The sequence below is a fragment of the Bacillus rossius genome, chromosome 2, assembly GCF_032445375.1.
Source record: "Bacillus rossius redtenbacheri isolate Brsri chromosome 2, Brsri_v3, whole genome shotgun sequence".
NCBI lineage: Eukaryota > Metazoa > Arthropoda > Insecta > Phasmatodea > Bacillidae > Bacillus > Bacillus rossius.
The window spans coordinates 49,793,845-49,821,566 of NC_086331.1; positions in this window are offsets into that span (position 1 = coordinate 49,793,845).

The window sequence follows — 27,722 nt, forward strand, 5'->3', positions numbered from 1 at the left end:
TATATATATATATATACAGATTTGTGTAAATTATAGTCGTCAAGGCACAATGGTCGAGTAGCCTGATGTGCTTGAACTTCGACAATATGGTACAGCATCGTCGAGCGTGGTCACAACTAAGTTGGGTGACCATGATATTTAGTTATAGAAACTTTTTTTTCCGACTTTTCCGGTGGATTTTCTCAAACTTTTATTTCATATAAACACTCTTCTGTTAAGATGCAATGTTCTGTAAAAATTTCAATCCAAACCATCGTATACTTTCCGAGTTTTGCGGCCAAATACATACGGAAGCTAAATTTTTATATATATATAGATATTAATATATATATATATATATATTTTATACTTGTTGTTATCAGTATTTATATTTTTACGATTTTTTAAAGGTTATTGTTAGTATCGCAAATGGGGATAAGATGCTGCCATTATTAACGTCAGCTTTTGTAACTAAGCTTGTATGGTTATGTATAGTAAATACTATTTTTGCAAATTTCTATTTTTTAATAACATACGTCCAAAGTCTTGCCTCTTGTTTGTTTAATGGTTACTCTGCTATTATATCCTTTGAAGTTTTTGGCCTGACCCCTGGGCAGTGGTGTGGGGAATTTATATTGTTTAGCTTTTTATGCCTGGTTTTAATATTTATTTTTTCCCTTCGCGCCCAGAGTGAGTCGGGGACGCAACCCCTCTTCCAATTAAGGAGGAAGAAGGGTTTCACCAGGTAAAAATCCTTAAACTGTAAGTTTTTCTCTCTATCCAAATATGTTTTTGATATATCATCTGTCAAACTTATCCATATTTCCCGTGTTTGATGTCTTTTATTTAATGAGTTACTGACCTTGGCATAGTTTGGAGTATTTGTATCTGCTTGGTGTAGATTTGCAGGTTGGTGTTAGAGTGGAATTTATTTCAAAAATCTGCCCATCAGGTGTAGCTATTGAGGTTATGCATATGGTGTTTGATTTCCCATCTGCTGTTGGTTTCACAGCATAATCGAACTTCAATTTTTCCATGTTTCGTGAAATATTTGCATAAAATGTTGTTTTATAATAATGTTTCCTTCTTGGTTAATTGGTAAAATGAAACAAAGCCGTAATTGTGTTTCTCTATTAAACGAAAGAAACAACATTTAAAGCCCTTATTTCAGGTTTTTTCTTCATATTTTTATAAATATAGATAATATTCTCTTCAAGAAAGTATAATGCTCACAATAATCAGAACCCACTCTCATTTTTCATTTAATTAAATGTCATAATATTTAGTAGGCTTTGTTTATATCGCGCCAAAGAAAAAATGAAATAAAAGAGTTCGCACATGAGCGAAATTGTTTTCTTTACAAATACGTCTTTGCTTCATTTTACCAATTATATAAATTGACAAAAATCCTATTTGCAAATTGTTTAGTGGGATAATCTTATCAAATTAGTGTATTGTCATGGGTCCTCGATAAATATACAAAGTTTGAATGAAATCTGGCAGTTTTTAGTGGGTCAAAATCGCACCCAAAGGAGTCGGTTACAAACATACAAACAAACATACAGGTGAAGTTAATATAACGCGTGTAATAAATTGACTACTTTATTAAAGTGATAGAATAAGACAATAACTATCATATTACATTTATTTGTTGATAAGTATTTATATTAACTTTAAATTATGTAGTTAGTTTTCCTAAATCTGGCTTTTTAGTCTTCACTATAGCAATTTTTTTTTATTTACATACTGAAAACGAGCTCTCAAATGATATCCTGCCTCATCTGCAATGTGACGTCAAGTGTTCGATCCCTCATTTATTACTTAAAAGTTCATTAGTGATTCAATTTTCCCATTCCAAATAGAATTTAGTCAAATTAAAAATAAAAGCTTAAATCGTTCTTTATGAGAAGGAAAGTTTACTTAATTTTTTATATAGTTATATTCATAATTGTTAAACTTGGTAATTTGGGGTGTTCCTGTTGACAAGTTCTAACAAATAAGTTAAATTTAATTTTATGGAGTCATATCACAGAAGAAAAGGTGTAATATTATTATCTTATTTGCGATAATTTAACTGAAATGTGATAAATTGAATAAACGTAACATATCTGCAGCAATCCCTAAACTAAATCTTGGGAACTTTGAAACTTGGCCATGAAGGTCGCGTGCAACGCTCGTCGCGCCGCACAGTGGGAGATTTGCCCGAAAACGTGGTCAAAATGCAAATTTCCAACTTAAAATCCCGACCAAACTGGCGATGTGGTAGTAATGTTATATCATCCCTGCATTGGAAACCGGATATGGCAATAAGAAATTCCCACATACTGAGGTTTCACGGCAGCTGACAAGTGAGGGTCGAGTGCGTTGGGCGGACCTAACTATGTTGAAGATAATTCCATGATGTACTAAAGTGAATGTCGCGGCCATAAAAATTGATATTTTTGAGTTCTGAAAAATGGATGCAATTCCTGGAGATATGGCGTCTATATCGCTGCCTTATGCTGTTATATATAAAGCTGTTATGTTTTTTTGTTTAATTTTCTAAAGCTACTTTGCGAACATAATGATAATTTAGTTTTATCATATTACATCGAGGCTTTTAGTTGGGTATGCCACATTATGCACCTTTCTTTCGAAATAGAGCGTTTAGTTTATTGTTTTAGTAATACGAATCTACAATAACTAGCTGCTAATATGTGCTACCCTTTGTGTAGGATATTTTTTCCTTCATTGCTGCACTGGTGGCGACTCCCTGAGGCTATGGCGGGTCTAAGCCGACCCATCATTGTCGACAATGTGCATAGCCCGTCTAATACCAGATGCCTTTTTTCTTATTTCTTCATAAGCTTCACTAATTGTCAGTTCATTCTCGACATCGTCATTGATGTCTGTTAAAGTCTGGAGAAGTTTACTAGTGGTGGTCTAGCCTTTCAGAAATCTTTGATGAAAACCACATGTAGTGTTGGTATAGTGCGATTTTTTATTGATACAGAATTTTTTACTGCTGGTAAGAAACAAATCTAAAGTCCTTCAAAGTTGTTCACTAAGAAGGACAATTGTTTTAGATTTTCCAGCTGTAAAATAACCATATAATGATGGGTGGGTACACACAAACCCATAAGGAATTTATTAAGTTTATGTCTTGTGTTGTTTTACAATTCAATGATTGTTATCTAATGAAATGAAGAAACTTCCTAAATTAGTTCACGAGACTGTATGGAATGATGGGATGGAAGAAATGGCAACAATTGAGAAATTTGAACGAAGTTTAACAGCCTAGGTCTTCAGTGCCAGTGACTGTGATTTGGGTTAGAATCGAAGCATGAATGGAATACAACAGTGAAATGGGAAGCACTCCGAGAAAACTAGCTCTTCTAGGGCCAAGTCAGTTACATTCCCCCCTTAAGAAATTCCGGATCGACCATAACCAAGAATGAATCCCGCGAATAAGACATTATTCCTAAGGGTCTACTGTTGCGAACGCAAATGAGCACTGAACAAAGAACTTGTAAACGAATTCACCAAAAACAACACAAATAATGAACAATTTTTGACATCTTAGTTATGGTAGAATTTTGTTGACTATTTCTTTGGTATTTTATTTTTTCACTATAACAGAATGGTATAAAAATATCAGTGCATTTTATTATACTATTGTTATTATATTCAACAAAATGGTATTAATAATTTGTGAATATTATGTTTTTTATATTACAAATTGTTTTTAATCTATGTTACTCTATTCATACAGAAAATAATCCAAGAAAGGACTCCATTACTGCAAACCAATTTCCCTCTTTCCCCGATCTGAACATTTTTACCCGCCCAATGGTTTTAATAAGTGCCATTGCATTGCAGTAATGCAAAGTTTTCATTTTAGGATCAGGAGAAGAAGAACTGGCATATACTAGGAGGGAGCTATTCTTGATGCTGAAGGGCTTCTTAACTACAGATACAAGAACTAGTCTGGAACATCTACAGAAAGTGTTGTCCGAGAAACGGGGTTGAATTATAACAATACCTGCGAGTGCAAGGCCTGCTTTGTCTACGTTTTTTTCTAAGCTAAACACTAAATGGAAAGAATCTTCAAGAAATATTGACTATTTTCTGAATAAAAATCAAGCATGGCTCAGCAAGAAAATTTGTATTCCGGTAAGTAATCCCAGTTCTGGAGAGTCGGCAAAGAAACGTGGATGCCCTTCCGTGGAATTTTGTTCAAGTAGTGAACGAACGAAACGAAGGAGAACAGAGCAACTACGTACAAATGTAGACATGTCGATGCTGTCTTATGCCACTCAGATGAGCCTTCATTCGTTTGGTAATATAGATGCTGCCAACATACGAGGGTTATTTTTTTTTCAACCTCAGATGGGCTGTAATAAAAAAACGGGAATGAATTGTGAAATTATTTTAATGTCAAAAAAAACGTACATCTTTACTCTATTTTTCCACATAATCACCGTGCAGATTGAGGCATTTGTCGTACCGATGCACCAGCTTTCCAATACCCTCTGCATAAAATGATGCCTCCTGCCTATTCAGCCACGTTTTAACAGTGCCCTGCAGTGTGATTACAGTTTCATTTCTCCATGGCATGCCCATTAATCGATACCCTAATCGCTCTTACACGAATCGACACGTCTCGTAGTGTTTACCCCCTTTCACCAACCATGTGGAGCGGCCAACTCACACCTCAGTTGTGTTTGATCACCCTCCTTACAGTCCGGATTTGGCACCGAGTGACTATCACCTTTTCCCCACGTTGAAAAAGTGGCTTGGAGGACGACGCTTCAACACCAATGATGAACTGCAGAGCACTGTTAAAACGTGGCTGAATAGGCAGGAGGCATCATTTTATGCAGAGGGTATTGGAAAGCTGGTGCATCGGTACGACAAATGCCTCAATCTGCACGGTGATTATGTGGAAAAATAGAGTAAAGATGTACTTTTCTTTTGACATTAAAATAATTTCCCAATTCATTCCCTTTTTTTATTACAGCCGACCGCAGGTTGAAAAAAAAATAACCCTCGTAGTAAAAGACATAACCACAACTACTCCAACAAGAGCTTCGAAATATCGGAATCGTTATATAGTATGCAAGTCGAGAAGACAATATCTGCAGATGAGGCTTTGTCTACAATGGTTGAAGCTAAATTGAGTAGGCATCAATACAGTGTAATTAGATCAACAGCGCGAAAACACAACTGCAAATTGTATCCCAGTTATGAAGCAGTAAGGGAAGCGAAATCGAGGTGTTGTGTACCGCGTACGAGTATCACAGTTACTGAGAAAAGTGCAGAAGTGAAGTTTCAAAGTCTGTTAGATCACACCTGTCAACGTATTTTACTAGTCCAAGAAGAAGTGATACAAAGTTTACATCCTGACGATGTGCGTGCATTAAGTTTAATTTGTAAATGGGAATGTGATGGTAGCTCGGGATACAGTGAGTACAAGCAAAGATTCAACAACGATTCTGATTCGGATGCAAATGTGTTCTTAACGTCTTTTGTACCATTGCAACTTGTTTCTTCTGAACTGAAATCTTGGGACGAAATTGTTATATGGAAGAATCCGAGGCCTTCATCTCCCAGGTTTTTTAGGCCAATCAGACTGCAGTTTCTCCATGAAAACACTGAATGCATTGTAAGAGAAAAAAACTATATCGAGCAGCAAATTGAATAACTTGTTCCACTGACTGTAACAATAAATCGGAATGAGATATATGTTACATACAAAATATTATTTACTATGATGAGCAATTTTCAATAAAATTACAAACATTTAATATGCATATTAAAGACTACAAATTATATGTATTTTTTTGTTATTTTAGCCTCTATAAGATGAACGGCCATTAACTAATTGATTATAACATTAAATTCGTAATCAGAGACCTCGAAAACCCCTATAATGAAGTTTGTATTACATAACATTGGTTTTTGTATTTTTGACCACGTTTTCGGGCAAATCTCCCACTGTGGCGCCGGCTTGCTGCGACCGGAGCACCGCCACAGGACGACACACACGCCGACGCTTAGGATATTCCAGCAATTCAAATAATTGTGCTAGAATCTTTATGGTTATACCGCCTTAAAGCTGAATGAGTAAGCAAAAACCTTTATAAAGAAGATTTTCTCGTTGGACCCTTGATTTGTATGTTAATCGTGTTTTTAATTCCTTTGTTATGATTGAAAAACACTTGTTATTACATCATAGATTAATATCGTACTTTTAATATTAACATTTAGAAATTTTTTTAACATAAGTGTTTGAAATGGTGTTTCTAGATTATTTTGATGCGTTTACGGTGAATCTTGTTAATAACTGCGTAAATGCGAATCATTTTAATGGACTGCTGTAAGTCGCAGCCATCTAGGAATAAAATGCACGTTTTCGGTGATACTCACAGGGTCTACAGAGATAAACTTTCGGTATGTTATTAAGTATAGTTGACTCTATCAATGTGCAAAAATTCAGCTTTGGACAAATTTTTCACAGGTTTGTGCCTCTTTAGGTCTTTGTTTCTTGGACTGATAGCCAACATTTTACAATGGATATTTATAAGTAAACATTATTTTTACGGTGTTTTCCGTTGGATCTACAACACTAACCAAGGTTTATTTATTGCGCATTGTAAGTTTACCTCAAAAAATACAACTTAATGACCTGTATTCGAGACATTCTTGTATTAAAAATTTTCAAATGTAGGGTTCTTCTGAATGCCGTTACATAAAATGGGTTTAAAAGATTTTTTCTAACAAATCTTTTTTACGGTGAAAATCAATTTGGTCTTAGAATTAACCTTTCCTCGAAACTTTGTTTAGTCGGTTACTTAAGGGGCCCGCCTACCTGGGCACACATACGGTGTGCAGAGCTTCAGGAAAAACAACGCGATTTCAAAACTACTTAAGATATCCGAGTGGGGCCTATTTACGAATAGCATTTAAGAGTTCGCTGAGGACCGAAAAGTACTTTTAATTTCGGATTAAGTTTTTAAACTGTATTTTTAGAAGCGTTAAAATGCCTAAAACGCGTGTTTTCAGAGTAATTTTTAGGCATAAAACAATCAGTGCAGATTCTTGAAAGCACTTAAGGGGCTTGCATAACACCTTTATCTTCATTTCTCCGCCATATAATGTTACGGTCACCGCTCAAACTTCACAGTTATCCTGTGACGACAAGACGAATGCGCGCCAGTTCAGAGACTTGCGCTTAGAGGCTATACCGCGCTGGAAGCACCAGCGAGCGTCGCGCTTATCATCCCGCCTCACTAACCCACATACACCCCTAACGAGGCGGGCCCCTTAAGAATCAATGTTATTATAAATCGCTAATCCAAACATACTATTAATCAAGATATCTATAATAACATTGGAATTTGATAGAAACATTAATCACATCGCCAATTTCACTAACTACATTTGAGTAAAATGTGGCAAACGTAAAATGCAAGGGAAAATAATATAGAAGCCGAAAAAAATTATTCGCTGTGACAAAGAAACGAGGCACTACGCGCCGTAATTATGTGGTTTTCCGGCAATAAAAATAATTAACTCTAGCATTACAAAGTTGAATTTTTTACCACGAGTGCTACTTGAAAACATAAATATGCCAGAAAAAATATTTCCTTTTAGTAAATAACGTAGAAATACTGGCACCAGTGTTAACCATTTTAAATATATATATATATATATATACATATATATATATAATTATTTATTGCATAACTAACTAATGCGAGAGTTGGAATTAACTTTTTTATTAACTCTAATAATGTAATTGGGTTATTCACACGCTTTTATGAGTTTCACTTTTAACTAACAAAGAATGTAATAAAAAACTTGAAGTCTATTTTAACCTACTTATAATTGTCATATCGAAATGAAACATTGTATGCAGCCTATATATGTAGTTCGAAAGACAAAACTGTAATTTGGTATTTCGGAGCTGATCTTATGATGGAGAAAAAATTAAAAATAAATTATATAGTTTAATAAAAATAACTATAAACACGCTTTTATCACGCACTATAAAGTATAAAATAATGAAATTGAATTAAATTCATACAAAACTTCGGTAATTATAAGTAAGCTTGTCACTTCTTTTTTTTATCCAATGGTTAATTCAAAAAAGCATGGAACGCTTTATTTAAACTAATGTAAAGTACACACAATCAAAGCAGCATATTCGGCTAATAGCATTACTGTGCTTTAAATGTTGAATTAAGTGTTACCATTTTCACATGTAAATGAAACATTAATTTTATTTATTAATTTAGGTAATGAAATAAAACATTTTTTGAAGAAGCTAGTGTCATGTCTGTAAACGCTTTTCACGCCTGTAACAATTTATTCATTTCTTTATAGTTAAAAAAATATTGCTCTTGTGTAGTTTATACTTTTTTTTAGACTATGTGTAGATATTATATTTACACTCTACACTTGAATTAGTTAAAACTGCTCCACATAAGTGAAACCTACTGATGATTTGTTTAACCTTTTCCACTTGAATCAGTCAAATGTTACTAATTATTTCAGTAAATTATATTCACTATTTTAACTTTTGTTAATTTTTTTTACAGTGAATTACACCGACCATAAACAAAATTTTCATCGCAGTCCACTGATTTTCCAGTAGATAGTAAGTCGTGAACTAATTTTTCAGTAAGTTCAATTTTACTGATTGAAACTACTGATTCAGGTTTTGAGAGTATGTGTTTACACAAGCTTAATATTAAATTAGCTTTCACTGTCTAAATGTTTCGTACGGACAAATTTAAACACTTACTGTCATGTAACTGTGCCTTTATTTGTTTCTAAGAGTGTTTTTCTGCTTAACATTGTGCATTTTTACTAACGAATCACACAACATTTCTTAATTGTAGTATTGGAGTGCTTACTTGTATTTTTGGTCTATTGTTTGCACTTATTTGATTATTTTAATTTTTTATTAATTAGTTTTGGTAACTTTAGTCTTTTTTAGTGTTTTAAAAAATTACTACAATGCAAGTAAAGTGTTAGAGAAAGACAATTAAATTATTAAAAATAATAATTACTGGAAGTAGTTGACGATTAATTCACTTCAAGATGATATGACTCGCAACAACGATTTTATGTTTGTATTATATGCGGCACGAATAAGATGGGGGCATATTTACCGTGGAGAAACATCCACCAACAAACTTATTTTCGTGTGATGTCGTTGTACGCTTCTTCTTCTTGGTATTAAAAGTCTACAAGTAAGTGACAGGTTCAGATGTTATTCATTCATTGGACACAACAAGGAGGCTGACACGAACACAATAACCCATTCTAGAAAGAGGGGACAGCTTAGATCCTATTGGCCGCACAGAGGGCGTGGCTTAAAGCAGGTAGTTTTGTCGACGTTTTGGACTGTCGAGCTTCTTGTACCCATCCCGCTGCCACGGCTTGCCGCCACGCACGACTCTTTCCAGGGCTTCAATTCATATAGTTTTTCCTCAAAAGTTTTAATGACGACTATAGGTTTTATATACATCAAAATGTTCGTAATCGTAATGCGCATGTTTGTATGACATTATTTTCCTCTCAACATTTCACAGCAAAAACTTTTTTTTGTTTAATTAAACACGGAATAACTCGGTTGAAAAAATTAAAATGCAAAATCACTTTCTAATAAACACAGGTGATAGTATAAGTTCTTCAAACATATCTTTAGAATATTTTTCGAACCTCAGGTTTCGTGATAAAATGTTTTCTCCCGAAGGCCTGAATATCTGTGTAAAATGCTGGAATTTTGGAGCATTTACAAGTTCTAAAAATTTTAATTTATTAATGTTTTCGAAACGAGTTTCGATTTGTGTGATGATATTGTCTAATATTTCGGCATGTAGCCTCGAATACTCTCGCGTTGGGTCTTCTACTTCTTTGTGTTTCCGACGTTTATTTTCTAGTTCTAGGCCGAATTTTAGCGTGTCACAGAAAACACTTTCAAAATCGTTTCTGAGTTGACAGAAAAATGCTTTCGTTTCTTGTATTTCCTGAATACAGAAACTGATGTCGAGTTGTTTGGTCTGCAGTATATTTTACAGGTGTCCAGTGCTGTCAAAAATCTTAGAAAATATAACTAGGAAAAACATTTTCAAAAGTTTCTAGAAAACTGATGAAACCTTTTGTTGAAGAAATAGTGTCACTGTCCCATTCTTGTGGATGTTCTGCTATTGTGGTAAACATTTACAAATGGGAATCTCGAAAACTGAATGCAGTGTTAACAATTCTATCATTATAATTCCATCTTGTTGGTGCAACACCTGGCAGCCGTTTCCCAACTATCTTATCTAGCAACGCTGCCCGCTTAGTAGAGTGCGAAAAAAAAGCAGAAAGTCTAGATAGGGTGCTGAAGAACACTCTACACTTGCTAATATTATTTACAGACTGCGTTAAGACAAGGTGTGCTGCGCAATGTACAAACAAAGCACTCGGGAATTGGTCACGTACCAGTTTCTGTACGGAATTTAAATTTCCTGCCATAACTGCAGCTCCATCATAAGACTGTGCGACAAGTTTGCTCCCACAGTTAGCTAATGCAACTACGTCAATTGCATGGCCGGCTATGGCTCTCGCTGACCTATTACAGCTAACATCAGTGAATCCATAAAATCGATCGTTTATCTCTCCATCACTACTTACAAATCTAAAAACAGTGGACAACTGAGAAAGTTTAGCACAGTCCGATGTCTCGTCGAGTAAAATTGACACAAAAACCGATTTTTCAATTTCATTTTTAATTTCAGCCAGCACAACATTCTGAATGGATTATATTAGATCGTTTTGAATGTTGCATGGCATACCAGAAAATACTGTGGACGTCTCGAGATGCTGCGACAATACTGGATCATAAGTCGCAATTAAAGCAAGTAATTCGCCATAATTACCACGGTTTTCCGATTATTTTGTTTCGTCATGACCACGGAATGGCAATTCCTGCACACCTAAGAAACAAACAACATCTATTAAACGCTTCAAAATTTCTCTGTTTCTTGTTCGTTATGTCGTTGTGTGCTTAATTTTTCCGATCTATCTTAACCAAAATCGACTCTATGTTTCCCAAATTCTTTAAGAGACAAAAACGAGTTTATGTGAACTTCAGAACGTTCGTATTTTTTAACAGCATTACAAATATTGTTGAGGTCACAATACCCAGTAGAAGTCCATGTGTTGACGTCTTTTGAAAACAACAAACGTGGCCAGCAGAACAGTTTGTTTAGGCTGTTGCATCCCGCTAACCACAAATGTTTTTGATAGACATTTTTTTTGGAAATGCCGCACAAAACTGCCTTTCTTACGTGTTGCCGTAATAGTAGGTAACTTCTGGTGTCAGCCTTCCTTCTTTAATAATGTCACATCTATCCTGAAAAGTGTGTGCACTGCAGGAAAAATTCTTCGCTCGTAATCCACACACACCACACTTACATCCACGTTTTTCTGTGTCAGCATTCATTTTATTTTCTCGGTTCTTAGTCTCACAATTAACTTTCTTATTTCGGTGATCGGTGTATACTGTAAAGCCTACATTTCTAACGAATATGGAATAGTTTCTAAGTACCAAAACTAAAATGAATAAAATCAATAGGTACGAGTTATGTGATAGCGTTACCGCGCGCGCAAACAAACGTACCGATTTCGTGTAACACTGTATTCTCCTATTCTGCGGGTGTTAGACAACCCTGGTACTGACCTACAAAAACAGGTACTTCAGTCAAAATACTGGTTCACACGACAAAAATTGTCGTTACAGTATACGCATATTTTTAAAACTAACTGTGAAACTAGCCTAAGTCTAAAACTGGCTTTATTTTTAATTTTTCGTAGAATAGTAAAAATTAAATCTTGGTATTTTTCGTACCAACACAAAATAAATTATTTTCATACGTGCTCAGAAACTCTGTTAACTGGTAGGTACGTGTACCAAGAAACTGGCACGTCAATCATTCCTGAAACGCCACGATTTTTTTCTAACCTAACTAAACTAAGTGTATTTTGGAGGGGTCCGGTTTAGGGAGGGACCTAGGTGCGTCTCAGGCCGAAGCCTATACGCCTAGTCATGCTGGGATTAGCCATGCAGGGAGAGGGTCGCATGCTTCATGTGCTAGGAGGGGATTGGCCAGCCATGGCAACGATTGGCGCCATGACTAACTCCCCTCACTTTTAAATATAGACTATAACTAGAGATAGGTTGGGCCCAGGTAAAACCTGCATAGACACAGCACATTCATGCGGGATGCAAATTGGCATGCATTACGTGTAGGAATTTACAGGAGACAGAGGATGGTCTGGATGAAGTGTTGGACAGAGTTGAAAAGAGTCTACCATGCGGGGGTTGGGCACTTGGACTCGTGGTCCGCTTTTAATTTTATTCGTATCTGGAATATTTGACCAGGGACGCAAGCGTCCCTGGTGTAGAGTGGTTACACTGACCACTCACACCGCCGCCAGTCAGCACCTAAAAAACTAAGAAACTAAGACAGAAAAAAGATAAATGACTTACAAACTATGCATTTCGTTACGAAATATGCAAACATCCAACTCAGGGATGGACGTGCAGTGCTTAAGATAAAACTAAAATAATAACTATAAATATTATTTGTTATTATTTTTTTATTATTATTTTAAAAATATATATTTTTGATGACTATTACTTAGTAGCTAGGACTTATTACTAATTTACAAATCTATAATATCTACTACTATACTACTAGTTAAATATAGAGGAACTGTCGGCGTATAAAGTTATAGGTGAATTAAGTCAAGACCTATTCGCATTTTGGTATTTGTTGCAAGCTTGCAATTCAAAATCCCATGTTTTTCAGAAACACAACCGGCACTGGAGGTGAAGCCTGCCAGGCGGGCCATGCACATCGGGCATAGGGAGTCAGCCCTAAAAGCACAGGCAGTGAACTCCCGGGAGCCAAACCTACACCTGCGTGCTTCGGACCATTTTGAATTAGCAGAATATATTTTAAGATTTTAAGAACATGAACTATATTAGTTTTTATTTTTATTATGAATTTATGTTACCAAATTCAAAATCCCATGTCTTTCAGAAACACAACCGGCACTGGAAGTGAAGCCTGCCAGGCGGGCCATGCCCATCGGACATAGGGAGTCAGCCCTAACACAACAGGCAGTGAACTCCCGGGAGCCAAACCTACACCTGCGTGCTTCGGACCATTTTGAATTAGCAAATTATTTCATTTTAATGTTGTCTATAATTTTAAGTTTCAACTCGCGGGAGACTGATTGGCCGATCGCTCAGCCAGCCACAGAACACTACGGAGGTCTGTGAGCCAAGATTGAATTTGGCATTTTATATTTTCCACGCAACTCTGGATCTTGTTCGCCCAGTGATGAAATATATGGGTTTCTGCTTATGGCACATTTATCATAGAATTTTTGCGCAGTTCGGAAATAATAATTTTTTAAAAGTTCGAGTTTGAGCTCTCTGTGCATAGCCCTTACGGGGCAATACACAGGCGCGTCTGTCGCAATACGAATACTCTTATTCTGAATTCTCTGTAGCTTGATTAAGTGAGATTCCGCTGCTTTTGCCCACACCGGCGCTGCGTACGTGATTATTGGTTTTATTAGCGCGTTATAAATTATTATTCCGTTTTTAACAGAGCTACCTAATCGTTTGCTCATGACGGGGTAGAGGGCCACGAGCCTAGAGAAAGCTGTTTTTCTTTTCGCTTCTATGTGATCGCGCCATAGTAGTTTCCTATCCATGTGCAAGCCTAAATATTTAACCACATTTTTGTGTGGAATTTGCTCATTGAAAAGTGTTAGTCGTGGCCTATCTACGAGTGTCGCGAGATGTTTAGGCGTAAAAACTATAGCTTCTGATTTAGTAGGGTTTACCTTAATTCACCATTTTGTGCACCACTGTTCTATTGAATTTAACGCGGTTTGCAATATGTCTGCTGCGAGTTCTAGAATACTATATCTGCTAAACAATACCGTATCGTCCGCGTAGCAGCCAAACTTAACTGATCGGTATGCGGGCTATGGCATATCATGGATATAAATATTGAATAAAACCGGCCCCAAATGCTGCCTTGTGGGATTCCTGCTTTAATTATTTTTAAATCGGACTGTGCTCCTTCTGTGGTGACTATAAACGATCGAATTTCTAAATACAAGGCCAGTAATTTAATATAACTATCGGGGAAGCCAGTTTTATATCATTTATAAATTAAACCTTCATGAAGTACTCTATCAAAGGCTTTTTCTATGTCCAAAAACGCTGCGAGATTGAACGCAGTTATTATTTGTTCTGTCATACGGACCAGTTGATGCGTTGTTGAATGCGCGCTGCGAAAACCAAATTGTTCGTCCGGCAGTACGTTATTTTCGGGCCGGTATCAACTGTTAGACGGTTAAACTGTTCGCCACGGTGTCAAAGACACACCCACTATTCGGATGAGCCAATAGACACAGAGGCAGCCCTCACCCTCGAATACGTCACTTTTCTGGGAAGCCAACAGGGACATTTTCACCTCCCTCCCCAACACCTTTTAGGGGGGGTTATGTTATGGGGCGGGAATTCAGCTTTTCAGCCAATGACAATGACTTCACCACGGATTCATGCCTTCTTGTAGTCCGGGGAAGAAGTGCCTAAATGCTAAGGCAAAGAACAACCCGGCAACTTTGGCGATCAGTTCAATAGTCTCACAGTTGGGCCCATGCCAATGTTAAACTATTCGACTCTTGAAGTGTTCGCCACGTTTCAGTGATAGACCAGCGCACCACCTGTGAGCGATAACATTAACTAAACACTTAAAATCGGAGTTTACTGACGTACGCTAGCAAACTTGCGAGTACACCTGCTAGATAGCAGCAGCTGTGTCCCGGCATCATCATTAGATAAAATATTTCCAACGGTCAGGTGGACTGGTTTGTTCATTCAAGCCATCAGAACCATGAACTATAACGAACAATTTTATACCGCGTGCCAATACTACACGCACTATTTAAACAATTCAATAACAAAATTTAACGAAAATATTGTGAAATGGCGATTTATACTCGTAAACTTAACTGTTTCAAAAATTATAAGATTTTATTATACAAGAAACTGTATTATTTGTTTACGGGTATTTTTATATTATACTTAAAATTAATTTATTTTTAAATGTAAACTATAGTAATTTTGTGAAGGTGGTTAATGGAACACCATACTGTATTAATTAAATTTGAAAATAAAGGAATGTGATCGGTTGGCCAAGAAAAAATGGAAATTCTTTCAAAATACTCAAATTCAAATCTTAAACTAAAAAACATATTTTAAAATTAATTGAGAAAATATAAGACATATTAAACAATATTATCACATTTCAATAAAAAATTAATTTATGAACTGTAAGTTATAAACTATTTGACAGATCAAATTAATGAATAAATTATAGGCCTAAATGAATGGTATGAAATAGGCTAAATCTTAAATATTTTATCAAATAATTGAAACATTTTAAAACTTGTAACTGAAATTAAATATTAATATATTTTTTGAAAGTAAATAGTTATAAAAAGCATTTAATTTTTTTAAGTGCATTAAAATTTTTAAATCAATATTTAATACTGATGTATAGGATTTAAAAGAAAATATATAGGCTAATTCTTATTTGTATAGGGCCTACTTATAGCTTTTTTTTTTAACCGGTCATTTTAGTCGTTGCATCATATCGCACTTCCGTAACAGGGTGCGCACGCAGCTCTCAATTTTACCATCTGCTAAACGCGCCCAAAGAAGTATAACTTCATTAATCATATCAATTTAGTGACGTTTTCAAAATTTTCCAAACAGGAACCTGGGTAATGTGTTATAAAATATGTAATGGGAACACATCATTTTGTAAAGTCTGTGTGTGTATTAGGCCTATCCAGTTAAGACAATTGGAGACCTAGTAAATCTTATATTTACTGTTATACAATCTGTGTTTCTATTTGTAAAACAATTTAGTGTACTGTAATTTTTGTTAGCGTGTTAAGAACATACACAATGGTGTTGTACTACGAGTTCAGTCATTTGAAATTTCAATTTTGCCACTTTGATACTTATTATATTTGTTAATGTAATAATGACGATGAAACTATTATATTTATTTATAAGTTACAACTATGCTGCCAAAATGTTCATGTTTTTATACAAACAAGCTTTTAGTAGGTCTATTCGTAGATATTAAATTCTGCAAAATGTTCCTTGCAATATTTATTTTGCTTTTCACTGCTAACGTCTAGCGTTTTCTTTGTGAATACCTTAATTAATGTTAAGTTGCTGTTTTATTGTTTCGATAGTGTTTTACTCAAGTATGCACAAACCAATATTTGAAACTTTTTACAATTAAAATATGAATTTTAAAACATAGTCACCTATGGCTAGAGTACTTTATGTCGTTTTGCTAGTTTCTTCACGTGAAGTCAGTTACTTCGCGTAAAATTGCAAATATTTTCACAATTCTAAATTTTATCATCCGATCACTGAGTAAACCAGTTATTTTCGTGTTGTGAACGAGTCGTAGGTGCTTCTAGAGAATTTATTTAGGCTGGGACTTTTAAATGGTTTCAACAAAAATTTGTAAGAAATTTTCTTGAGTACAACTAAAACAATATTATTTGCAATTCAACTATAGACAAATTAAGTATTGATTTATAATATTTATTTGATTCGTCACTTTAATTTTTTAATTAGTACCTATATTTAAAAACAATTTTATAAAAATTATATACGCTCATCTCATTATCGGTTACTCTTTTTCATTTGTATTCACTATTGTTATTAGTATTGGCGTATTACTTTATCCTATGACTTGGCCAATTGGTAATATTCCACTACAAATTAGCGATTTTGCTTCGGTGGCCTGTGGAAGTCATGAGTGTATAGTAGAAGTCATAAACTTTCTTATATATTCATGTTAGTAACTAGTAAGTTATTAAAACATATTATTATATTGATTCAAATGTCATACATTTTTGCATTTTTAATTAGTCTATTGCGACCTATTCTCGTTACCCGTCGCGAATTACGAGCTTACTCAATATTAGTAAAAGTTATTTTGTACACACAATACACTGTGTCCAGCATCGCACGGAACTGCCTGCCGCTTGCCTTCATCAGTCTAGCCCTTGGCCACGCGCGCGTGGCTGAACAGTCTTCCCACAAGAACATCAGGCAACATTGTATTGTGCACTCCCCTCCCTCCTTCAGACAGGTTTACGAGCTGACCACGTGATTCAACACCACCGACAGCGCGTCAACACTCACCCTGGCCCCATTCTTACGTGGCGAGTTCAAGCAGTTTGACTCTTTGCCGCGAGACGACTGCACTGTACGGTCTTTGAATTTTACATGTGATTGAATATTTAAGCTTTTATCTTCTCATAGCATTTCATGTAGGTTACTGTATTCATTCTTAAGAAAAAAAATATTTCAACAAGAAAATTCTGCACTCATGCTAAAATTTTGTGAAACATGAGCCAAACTACAATACAACTGTTAAAAGAATTCATTCAAATATATATAGGCCTATATTTTTTTTTGTTGCAGGATTATACTTCAACAAAAGTCAAGCATTATCTCGGAATATTTAATTAATGGATTAGTGTTTATATTTATATTCTAAAATAAGATCAGTAAAGTGTTTTAAAAATATTAATATATAATTGCTTAAATAAACGCCTATTTAATTAAACCGTAAATAACAAAAGAATATCAAGTATGTCTTTCATTTATGACATGTTAACGTCCTAGAATTAGAATAATTTGTAAAGAGTGTTTATTCGTCAGCAGAAGGCGTATAATGGCATGCATGCTTGATAAGATCGAGGTGCAACTTGTTGATAAACAATACAAGATAAGGTTTTATTTAGCAACTTAGCTTTCAGTTTAGAATCACATCGAGGTGGTTACAGCAACTCCAAATTTCGTTTTATCGTAGCCAAATAGGTTACTTAAACAAACAGAAAGGATTTTTGTGGGTTTATAACGTACGTTTACCTACAGACAAATAAAATATATTGACTTCAGATATACAAAATTATTTCCACTTGAGATAAGTTTCGAAGAAATACTGACTGTAGCCATTACCATGGTGCGACTCCCAGGAAATTTTTAAATTGTTTTCCTTTATGTGTTCCTTGGATCCGATAATCTGATCAGAGAATACATTAAGACGTAGACCTACATATTGAAAATAAAGATATGTTAAGCATATCAATTTGTATCCATAGTATATAGGCTATGTTAGGCCGGTACTATGCTTAGCATATTTTAATGTGGTATGCATAGCATATGTTAATTGTCTAAATGTCATATTCTCTGAACTGATTTTTCAAGATTTTCGAAGGTTTTCTCCGTGTGCTTCTGATTCTTCCTGACAAGTTGTCTGGTGGTTTTCTCCGAGTGCTTCTCATTCTTTCTGACAATACATCTGGTGGTTTTCTCATAGTGCTTTTAGTTTTTCTTAAGTCATTAATTTAAAAATTTTTTTACATGAGATTTTCAATTATTTTTCAGAGTTTTGTTTAATATGATGAATTTCTACTACAAAACAATAAACCCAACAAGATTTAAACATGTGGAATTTTGACAAAAAACAGTCTATTACTAAGCATTAAAATATATGAGAAATACTGGCACACAGGACGAATTCCCCACGCTCTTGTGCAACAACAAAGCCATCCTTCTCTCGCGATCGTGAGTGAGCGTCCCGCATCCCACATGAAAAACAAATACTTTTTCATGACATGCACCACCATCTGACGGTGAAAAGATGAACTACTCGGGCAAGAATTTTTCAAAAACTGAAAAATAGCTCTCGCTGATGAACGACTGAAAATTCTCTATTTAAATTATTGATTCGAGTAAACATTCTCACTTTGTATCTGGCATTGGTGGCAGATGATTGCATGGACTCTGGCTCGATGTCAGCATCGATACCATCATGCTATAAGTGCATTTACTGCAGCAAGGAATTTACCTTGAGGAAAAATGGCAAGCGACACGAGAGGACTGAGTGTATTTTTGGCCCATTCCAAAAACTATTTAATTGCAATCAGTGTCGAACATCATTCAGTCGACTCAATATTTTGAATAAACATCGCAAGATTTGTACAAGCTTGCTGACTAATGATTGCAAAGCTGAGACTTCAACACCCAAAAAGTGAAATTTAGGCAGCACTATCCCAGATCACGCTAACGAAAGTAGTATAGAATAGGGGCTCCCGCGCCAGGCTTCAGGCTGAGGAGCAAGGAGCTGACCGAGCTCTGACATCACGTCCATCTCTGACGCCACGGCGGCCATCTTGGATGAGCGTAATGGGACACAGCGTAACGGGACACAATGAAACGGGACAAGTAGATCATAGCGGCCATCTTGGATCCGCCATTTTGGATTACGTCAATTCGTTTTCTCGAACATTCTGGCATTGTGTTATCCGCCATTTTGAATTATGACGTCGCGTTGCAATTTTTGTTACGCCCGCCATCTTTAAGCTATTTATTTATTATCCGATTTTAATGAATTTTTTTTAAAAACTATAAAAAAAATTAATAATTTTTTTATAAAAAAAACAAACTTTTACGACAAGGAGCTCGGAGTCCTCGGCTCGAACCTGGTGAGGGCAAAAAAATAAAAATGGCGAATGATCCTTCTCCCGTGGTGGGTGCAGGCAGACTGGCCCCCACCACTTGTTTCATAGCATATATCAGGTAGTATGACGTCGTCCGCCATCTTGAAATTTGGACACCATCTTGAAAATCTTTATTTATTATCCGATTTTAATGAAAAAAATTCCAAAATGCATCAAAAAATTAACTTATTTGAATTCTGTTTGATTAGATCGATATACGTCCTTGGTTCGATTCCCGGCGAGAGTAAACGGTCGAACTTCCTCCATGAAAGCTACCTAGACTGACCTACCACCAACAATAACAAGGTATATATCGTCAACTGGTATGACGTCCTGTCCGCCACCTTGTCATCATCTGCTGGAGACCACCATCTTGTTTACGTCAGGTAGATTGTGCTGATACCATGTTAGTATAATTTACTGTTCACCATACCTTTGTCCTCAACTGTTGGCATTGAACTTTGACCTTTACCTTGAAATTTGACCTTGACCTTGAAATTTGTTCTTGACCTGTGACCTTTAAATTTGACTATGACCTTGAAATTTAACCTTGACCTTGAAATTAGACCTTGACCTTGAAATTAGACCTTGACCTTAAAATTTGACATTGAACTTAAAATTTGACCTTTGACCTTGAATTTTGACTTTGACCTTAAAATTTGACTTTGACCTTGAAATTTTACATTGACCTAAAATTTGATCTTGACCTTGTAATTTGACCTTGACCTTGAAATTTGACCCTGACCTTTTAATTTGACTGTCCCTGTTGACCATCATGGATCCAACATTTTAAGTTCAGTACATGCTACCAGGAGCTACCACCTGCTGGAGTACACCATCTTGTGCGTGTACTCGTATTATAGAGTACATTTCCATCTAAATAATTTAATTCCAATCTGCTACAGTGCAGAAAACATTTATTACCAAGAACTCTAACTTTGCACATCAAAGTGAAGTTCACAAGCCAGCAGAATGTTTGTATTTTTTTTCGTTTTTATTTTAAAAATTTTTATTATTTTTTTTTTTGTAATTTTATGATATCAAAGAAAACTTGTGGTGGTTTTTCTCTGTGTGCTCCCAATTATTCTGATCAATATTATGGTGGATTTCTCCGTGTGCTCCTGATTATTCTTGCCAATATTATGGTGGTTTTCTCCGGGTGCTCCTGATCAATCTTGTCAATATTATGGTGGTTTTCTTCGTGTGCTCCTGATTATTCTTGTCAATATTTTGATGGTTTTTTCCAAGCGCTTCCGATTATTCATGACAATACTATGGTGGTTTTCTCCGTGTGCTCCTGATTATTCTTGACAATATTTTGATGGTTTTCTCTGGGTGCTTCTGATTATTCCTGACTAAACATCTGATGGTTTTCTCCGAGTGCTTCTGGTTACTGATGAGAAATTGATCTCTGCATGAAGGATTTATTTTACTTAATGAGGCATGTCATTTTATTCAAGGTTGCATTTAATTAGTGAACTTCTGCTACTTAATCAACACTTGTAATATTTTTATCAGATGGAAATTTAAAAAAAAATATCATTACTCAGTCGAATAATAATAACCTCTGAGAAATCTAAGAAGCACTAACAGGAAGAACGAACTTCCTTCTCCTTGGAGTCTAGCGAAGCCAACCTTCCTTTGCGATCGATAGTGAGCATTCCGTATCCCGCATTAATGAAATAGATATTATTTACCTGCAAGCAACACGTGGCGACATCTGTTGGTGACAGCCAGAACTACTTGCATCAATTTGCTTTGCATTAGATAACTTAACTCTCGCTGATGAAATATTTAAAAAATTATATTTAAGAAATGGTTCCAATTGGAGAAAACTGACAGTTTGTGTCTAACATTAGTCACAGAAGCTACCATGGATCATGGTTTGTTATCTGCAGCTGAATCGGAAGGAAGCCGCTGTAGATACTGTGGCAAGGATTTTGTCATGAGAAGAATGATTTGCTAAAAACCCACTACGCAACATGTTAAGCTGTAATCGTTGTAGCAGGTTGTTAACACGAATTGACAGCTTAAAAAGACATGGTAGAACATGTAAAGCCAAGACTACTTATGGCATAGAGGACATCGATGGATCCACTAGACTAAAGAAGAGTGATCTGCATTACGACGATAATTTTCCTTGTCCTGAGCGTGATGGTATTAGCTCACCCGATGGTGACGAAGAACATATATTGAAGGATGATGATGGCTTCGGGAAGACTGAAACTAATGGAATTATCAACACCGTGAAAAGTGAGAATACATTCAAGCCTATATTCAGTAGATCCTCCATATTTTGTAAAAATGATGGACTCCTACAAAGGAAGCATGAAGACGATGAAGACACTCCGACATCAACGATATCGAGTTCTTATGGAAATCTGGGTGAAGACGATGCCTTCTACGGTGATTGCTACAGTGACTTTGAAACTGGTGACGTGATCGAAGACTGTGCTGAAGCATCTAAAGCAGGCAAGATCGAAGACTGTGATGGTGTACTGAGACCGAAACGATGGAAACGTCGTGTTATAATAAATAAATCTGATCAAGATTGTGGTGATAGCTGGCTCGATGATGAAAGTTACCCTGAGGTTGGTGTTAAAACGGAAGACACCAGAGATCATAATATTTATTATAAACATGCAAGGAATATGGTGGTAGAAGAGATTGGTTACACATCATGGAAAGATCCAAACATATTGGTTGACCGGCTAAGACTGTTGGTGGCATCTGTTCGTAGAGGAAACTACTCACATATCGAGGAAGTATCGTCCATACTTAAAGAACCGCGGAAAGCTGGCTACATACAATAATCATTTGTTTAACTGTCATGTGTGTACTATTGAAAAATAAATGAATTATTTATATTAAAAAAAAAGTATGTTTTATTTCTTGTATTCTGATTTTCCAACTAAGCCTATGTGTTTTCGCTACTGTATGTGTGATCATTCCGTTTCCTGTGTGTACGTTCCGTTTCCTGTATGTACGTTCCGTTTCCTGTGTGTACGTTCCGATTTCTGTGTGAACTGTGTGTACATTCCGTTTCCTGTGTGTGCGTTCCGATTTCTGTGTGTACGTTCCGTTTCCTGTGTGTACTGTGTGTACGTTCCGTTTCCTGTGTGTTCATTGCGTTTTTTTCTGTGTGTACTATTTCTTCATTTCGTTTCCTGTGTGTACTGTGTGATCATTACGTTTATTGCACGTAAATTGCATGTATTGCATGTACATTGCGTGTTGGAGCTGATGGAGCTTTTGTAGCCGAGTAGACTTGTATTCTTGTAGCTTCAAAGACATGTAGTTTCGTAGCCACGCAGTCTTTTAGCTATGCAGTCTCGTAGCCATGAATAAATCGTAACCAGCTAGATTTTTTAAGACTCGTAGCCTTGTGGCCTCATAGTCTCTTAGACTCGTAGAATTCTAGCCGAATATATTTGGAGTTTATGAGACAAAAGTCAGTTGGAGTCTATGACTGTAGGAGCCAATGACTGATGGAGTCACTAGACTGATGGAATCAATAGACTGGTGGAACCAATGCATATTGGAGCCAATGAATATTGGAGCCAAAGAATATTGGAGCCAATGACAAATGTGTTGCCTTTTCGATGATGGTGCTGCCTTTTCGTTGTCGGTGCTTCCAAATGTGCTGCCGTTTTGTTGATGGTGCTTCCAATTGTGCTTCCTTTTTTGATGGTGCTTCCAAATGTGCTGCCTTTTTTATTATGGTGCTTCCAAATGTGCTGCCTTTTTTTGTTGGATTCTTGGTCCTCTTATAAGCGTAAAAAACATGATCCGTTGGTTCAATTGAATATAATTAGCTGATGATGAGGGAGGTCGTGAGGTTCGGAAATAACTGGTCTATACGTCTGACATTGATTATGACCCGGTCTCTTGGTCCGAAGATGCTTGGTCTATATGTATGGCTTTGTACATGAACGGTTTAGATGTTATTCAGATTATCGAAAAACTAGACTTTCATGTTAGGCTTATCGACAACATATTTAATTCGTCGAACATTGTCGTACATTGACTTGTGTTTTATTTCTGAAGAGAGAATGATTTATAAACTCTGCGAAAGGTAATTGAAAAACAGAATATTGAATTTATTTAATATTTAGTTACACTTGTCACTGTTCTAGTATCGAATAGAGGGCAGGAATCCAGCGATTCAATGTGTAAATTAATGAGTGATTTGTTTGATGAATTTTGAATTTTTTCCCGAATTTCTAGCTAAATAATTACACGATTTCAAGATGGCGTCCAAATTTCAAGATGGGGGGGGGGGGGCACCTCGGTAATAAATGTTTTCCGCACTGTAGCAGATTGGAATTAAATTATTCAGATGGAAATGTACTCTATAATACGAGTACACGCACAAGATGGTGTACTCCAGCAGGTGGTGGCTCCTGGTAGCATGTACTGAACTTAAAATATTGGATCCATGATGGTCAACAGGGACAGTCAAATTAAAAGGTCAGGGTAAAATTTCAAGGTCAAGGTCAAATTTCAAGGTCAAAGTCAAATTTCAAGGTCAAGGTCAAATTTCAAGGTCAATGTCAAATTTCAAGGTCAATGTAAAATATCAAGGTAAAAGTCAAATTTTAAGGTCAAAGTCAAATTTTAAGGTCAAGGTTAAATTTCAAGGTCAAGGCCAAATTTCAAGGTCATAGTCAAATTTAAAGGTCACAGGTCAAGGACAAATTTCAAGGTCAAGGCCAAATTTCAAGGTCAAGGTCAAAGTTAAAGGTCAAGGTAAAAGTTCAAGGTCAAGGTCAAAGTTCAAGGTCAAAGATCAATGCCAACAGTTGAGGACAAAGGTATGGTGAACAGTAAATTATACTAACATGGTATCAGCACAATCTACCTGACGTAAACAATATGGTGGTCTCCAGCAGATGATGACAAGGTGGCGGACAGGACATCATACCAGTTGACGATATATACCTTGTTATTGTTGGTGGTAGGTCAGTCTAGGTAGCTTTCACGGAGGAAGTTCGACCGTTTACTCTCGCCGGGAATCGAACCAAGGACGTATATCGATCTAATCAAACAGAATTCAAATAAGTTAATTTTTTGATGCATTTTGGAATTTTTTTCATTAAAATCGGATAATAAATAAAGATTTTCAAGATGGTGTCCAAATTTCAAGATGGTGGACGACGTCATACTACCTGATATATGCTATGAAACAAGTGGTGGGGGCCAGTCTGCCTGCACCCACCACGGGGGAAGGATCATTCGCCATTTTTTTTTTCTCTCACCGGGTTCGAACCGAAGACTCCGAGCTCCTTGTCGTAAAAGTTTGTTTTTTTATAAAAAAATTATTAAAATTTTATTATTTTTTTATAGTTTTTAAAAAAAATTCATTAAAATAGGATAATAAATAAATATTTTAAAGATGGCGGGCGTAACAAAAATTGCAACGCTGACGTCATAATTAAATGGCGGATAACACAATGTCGGAATGTTCGAGAAAACGAAATGACATCATCTAAAATGGCGGATCCAAGATGGCCGCCATGATCTACTAGTACCGTTACGATGTGTCCCGTTACGCTGTGTCCCGTTACGCTCATCCAAGATGGCCGCCGTGGCGTCAGAGATGGACGTGATGTCAGAGATCAGTCAGCTCCTCGCTCCTCAGCCTGCAGCCTGGCGCCTGAGCCCCTATTCTATACTACTAACGAAGAAACTTTCAACTTCGTGGAAAATGAAAGAGCATTTACATCAAATTCGAGTCGTCTTCGCAAAATTCAGAACGCCACAGAAGCTGAAAAGATGAAGACAGCGATGACGAATCTGAACGTCTCGAGATCGAAGACAGTGATTGAAACAGCTGAACCTTTCGAGATCGAAGATTATGTGTCGAGACCAAGACGATGGAAACGCGTTAAAATAAATAATTCTGGTCGTGTCTCTGTTGATCACTGAAACAATGATGATATTAATGCCTTCCCTCAAGCCAGTGATAAAACAGAAGACCCTCGAAATTTACAGAGAATTGTCAATACAGGCAAAAACAACCGGTGCGAAGTTAGCACCCCCACTTTTGAAAAACAAAGTTTTTTTACGTCAATCGTTAGATTTTCGTTAGATCAGTTTTGATCAACAAAAAGTTTCGTTTGATCAAGTCTGGTATTTTCCCAATTACTCATGTTTAAAAAAGTGCGTAGTTAGCACCCCCAATTTACAAAAACGACGAAAGAATAAAAAAATTAGAACTTTCTTTATGTCAATCGTTAGATCATCGTTAGATCAGTGTTGATCAACAAAAAGTTTCGTTTGATCAAGTCTGTTTTTTCCCCAATTAGTAATGTTTTAAAATGTACGTAGTTAGCACCCCCACTTTACAAAATCGGCGAAATAATAAAAAAAATTGGAACTTTCTTTATGTCAAACATTAGATCATCGTTAGATCAGTTTTGATCAACCAAAAGTTTTGTTTGATCAAATGTATGTTTCCAATTAATCGTGTTTGAAAAAGTGCGTAGTTAGCACCCCCACTTTTGAAAAACAAAGTTTTCTTAATGTCAATCGATACATCATCGTTAGATCAGTTTTGATCAACCAAAAGTTTCGTTTGATCAAACGTATTTCGCCAAATAATCGTGTTTAAAAAAATGTGAATTAGCACCTCCACTTTACAAAATCAGCAAATAAATAAAAAAATTTGGGAACTTTCTTTCTGTCAATCGTTATATCATCGTTAGATCAGTTTTGATCAACCAAAAGTTTTGTTTGATCAATTGTATTTGTCCAAATAATCGTGTTTAAAAAAGTGCGTATTTATCACCCCCACTTTTGAGAAACAAAGTTTTTTTAATGTCAATCGTTACATCATCATTAGATCAGTTTTGATCAACCAAAAGTTTCGTTTGATCAAACATATTTTGCCAAATAATCGTGTTTAAAAAAATGTGAACTAGCACCTCCACTTTACAAAATCGGCGAAAGAAAAAAAAATTGGAACTTTCTTAATGTCAATCGTTACATCTTCGTTATATCAGATTTGATCAACCAAAAGTTTCGTTTGATGAAACGTATTTTGCCATATAATCGTGTTTAAAAAAGTGCGTAGTTAGCACCCCCATTGGACAAAATCGGCGAAAGAATAAAATAATTAAAAATTTCTTTATGTCATTCGTTAGTTTAGTTTTGATCAACCAAGAGTTTCGTTAGAACAAACGTATTTTGCCAAATAATCGTGTTAAAAAATGTGTGTATTTTGCAGGCCGGTTCCATTAGATTAATTTACATGCTTTTTTAATTATTATGTTTAAAAATGTGTGAATTTTTCAGGCCAAATTTTGAAAGTTGTTGAAGGTAATGGAAATCTGGTATTTTATTTACGTAAATAATTAGTCAATTTTTGTTAATAAAAATAGTGTTTAAATTAAGTGTCTTTCTGTTCCAAGTATTAATGTTTTAAAAAGGTTTGTAGTTACCACCCTTATATTGGGAATCATTAAAAATACTTTTTTCATTCTTTTAAACGTTATTATTTTATTGTTAAACCAAATTTTTTCAACCAATAATTTCGTTTGTGAAACTGCATATTTCGCTACAAGCTTGTTTAATATTGCCTTTTTAGCACACTTACTATTGATAATCAGCAAAAAATTCCAAACAGATATTTTATTTGCCATTCGTTATATAATCGTTTTATTATATGTGACCAAAAAAAATTTCGTTTGCTCAAATTATTTTCTTTTAAAATTTATATTTCTGGAATAACGTAAAGAACCACTTTCACTTTAAAAATTTGTGAAGAAATTTTATAACATTAATATTCTTAACATTGTTCGTTTTATTATCTTTATGTCAGATTTAATAAAAATAAAAATAATACATTCTATAGCCATAACATAATAAATCAATAAATATACGCACTGCAGAACGAAAATAATTGTGGTCTTTCATGTAACTAATTTTTTTAATTGATTGATTTATTGTTTAAATTGTTAATTAAAGGTTTTTATGTAATAATAATTTCGATTAGCATCCTTCGTTTGATTTTATTTTTCTTCCTTCATAATGTGTATTACTAAAAACCTTACTTGGACACATAAAACGCAATAAAA